Source organism: Salvia splendens, chromosome 20, assembly GCF_004379255.2.
Source record: "Salvia splendens isolate huo1 chromosome 20, SspV2, whole genome shotgun sequence".
Classification (NCBI taxonomy): Eukaryota; Viridiplantae; Streptophyta; class Magnoliopsida; order Lamiales; family Lamiaceae; genus Salvia; species Salvia splendens.
The window spans coordinates 5,819,821-5,823,207 of NC_056051.1; the positions used below are offsets into that span (position 1 = coordinate 5,819,821).

At 30.9% G+C, this 3,387-nt stretch overlaps 1 non-coding gene across 1 annotated transcript; it reads right to left on the reverse strand.

Annotated features, from left to right (window-relative positions):
* Window positions 1–2,864: 2,864 nt before the first annotated feature.
* TRNAR-UCU lies at window positions 2,865–2,937 on the reverse strand. The gene has a single exon. It is a non-coding gene; the product is annotated as a tRNA-Arg (tRNA).
* Window positions 2,938–3,387: the final 450 nt, after the last annotated feature.

Consider the following 3,387-nt stretch of genomic DNA (forward strand, 5'->3'; position numbering starts at 1 on the left):
TCGCCCTCGTTTTGCCTATCCGTCGTCCGCCGCCTACCGCCTACCGCCCCCCATTTCCTCGTCTGCCCCGGGGGCGGACATCTCCTTCACTATAAACCGCCCCAGAACCGCGGTCCCATAGTGGATGCTCTTAATAGGGTAGGCTATATAAAGGCTATACAAAATGAAGGCGTGTTCTAAAACTTTAACATAAATGCATAAAAGACTAACAAAATACCTCGAGTAACATGCATTTATATAATCTAGTACCACAAGTGGTTGTAGGTGTTAATGCTATATTTATAACAATTTTGAGATGCCTTTTCCATGGCGTCAAATTATTCTTGTGTATGTGGTGCACACAATGAAATTGATGTTTCGGCTACGTTTAGGGACGGAGTTAGGAATTTATTTTAGTAGAAGCAAAATGGAAATTGGGAAAATTGAGGTCGGGCATTTGCCCTAGTATCAATGAGCTAACTACGCACTTGAACGTAACACGCTAAAATCAATGTTTACCGACTGATTACAACATAAAATTTAAATATAATATGCATTTTATATATACTCAGTTGGTAATTAAAGCGTTTCAATCTAATACTACTGTATAGGTAGAGATGTCTAAATCTTGAAAAACAAACTATTATTATTGAGTAAGTACGTGTTTACATTAGATAAAATGGGGCTCATACGATGACCACCACATATTTTTTACTTTAATACTTTATGAGTTATTGTTGCAGCATAAAAAATTAATTTGGAGGCATATAAGTGAAATTAAGGGGGAAAATGAACAAATCAAGTTTTAATGTACATATGATTTGTAAATTTGATTAATAGTCATACAATTATGAGGCAATATTGATGCATTCTAAATGCCAATATAATAATGAAAATGCTCACCAATAATGAGCAATATATGAATTAAAATATTGACCGGATATAATATCTACAAAATGGAGAGGTGAAATGTCACATATATATAGGAGAGCACTGTATCAATTTTGGCAATTTACATATGTTGATTTGATAGGGTAATGTATATGTCACAGTTTCTTGAAATGATATATCTCCAACCAATTGAATGTTGAATTTCTCCTCTCTTTAGTGGTATGGCATATGAGACTAGTCACATCCACATTACAATTACCATATAATGTTTCTTGACCTATATTTTTTTTTTACAATTATTCATTTTGGTCAATAATACAAAATCTTGGAAGGGGGCCTTTCACATTAAATTCATTATTCACCTGTTCCATGGATGTATCTTAGAAGAATGTCGACACACGTGTGCTTTAGATGGTTTGTGGCCATGACTTGTCTTTGAATTGATCACATCAAGAACAAGAACTAAGAGTCTAAAAAACAAAAATAAAAAAAATGAATAATTATATTAGGTCATTTTCTAATTCCTACATATATGTTGAGTTTGGATTTATTTAAAATAAAATCTTGAGTAAATACAATGAGAAGATCTTGCTTGCACATTGATGTGTTGATGAGTTTGCTACGCAACTCTGAACTTGTTTTCGATTTCATGTGTTGATGAGTTTGCTCGGTCATACATTGGCTGATTTGTTAAAATTTTTTGATGAATGTGTTCTAGTTTGTGGTTAAATAAAAATAAAATTTCTACTTTTGACCTTATTTTTTAATATTAAGCTATTTTATCTTACATATTGTATTTCTTATTTTATGTATTGATGAACTATTTCAAATCACATTACTTCAAATCTTGTATACAAAAAGTTGCCCTTCATAACTAGTGTTAACTACAATATTAGAGACAAAAAATTAAAGCTTGTGTGGTTGCACAAAAATATATGTGGACTATCTATCGAGCACCTTAAATGATGTCGTTGCTATTTTTTATATTTACGTTGTTCGTGTTTGTTTTTTTCATTAAACTTTATTTAGTGATCACACATATTATAGTGATCACACATATTATAGTGATCATTTTATTTGAAAATTTAAAAGTAAGGTTTATATGTGGTTGCAATTCTGATCAAAGCCCGTGATATTTATAACTCATAGATCATGTGATTGCAATTTGATCAAGTAAAATTATTGTTTTCCCAAAATTTATTAACTTTGGATCATGTGGTCCCAATATGAGTTGAATTTTTCTGCATGAATAATGGGATTTGGCCCCAAAATAATTGAACCTATTTAATAAATATGATATTAGTTAGTTATGGGCATTTCCTTCTCAAAAGTACGATATGAGCAGTTTGCCAGTAACTCGAAATGGCCTTGTTGAAACCACAAGTTAATTTTCAATATTCATTGATGATAATTTTATTTTATTTTTGCCTAAAATGATTTTTTTTTCATTAAATGCCAATCGCAGAGCTGTGTGACTATTTATTTCATTTGTCGGTGGATATTTTTATTTTTTCCTCTAAAAAAATCTTTTCGAGTTATTCTATAGTATAAATTAGGTAAACATTGTGAGTATCACATTTACTTAATCCGCATTTAATATTATGTATTTAATTTTATACATTTATCTAATACATTTACTTCGAGGAGCTAGGGGCCATAAGTATTCGATCTTGCAGGGCCATAAGTATTCGACCTTGCAAGATGATGTCTTCGTTGAGAATTTCACATGTTCTATACTTGATTGGGTCAAAGCATCGATGTTTTTTGTCGATGGACTTCCAAATTAAAGAAAGAAGCAGCGGTTCCACCAAAAAATCCCTTAACCCCTATCGTATTTCATCGTTTCCACTGCGTGCCCGCATGTAAAACGAGATGTATAAATTGAATTAGTGAATTACCATACTATTACTAATAAGTACTATAAGATAAAGCAAAATATTTTAATAATTCAATTTTATATTTATTGCCCATAGAATTAAAATTAATAAAAACAATACGCCCAGTGGGACTCGAACCCACAATCGCCTGATTAGAAGTCAGACGCCTTATCCATTAGGCCATGGGCGCCTTTTTTTTCATCGTATTTATAGTATCTATCATTTTGATAAATTCATTTATTGTATAAAAAATATATACGCTTAATACGAAGCATAAATTTAAAATAAGAATTAGATGAGATATGTAAATTTCAAACAAAAACACATCTAAAAAAAAATAAATAGACAAGTCATAAGAAGAGTAAAACGTGAAACAATTTAAGCACAAGAAGATTATGAAATGTGGACTATTAGTGAGGCGTAGAGGTGCACGTGTTTCTGAATTTTTAATCATCAACTAGAAAGAAATAAAGATCTAAAAAATTATAACGCATCTCTTTTTTAATATTTTTGAAAGATTTCATCAACCTTTTTTTGGTTTGAGACGGAACTTCTATCCACGAAAATGTAGACTTTTGAAACTTTACATAATACTAGTACAAAAGATTAAAAGAGAAAAGAAAAATCATCAATTATCCAA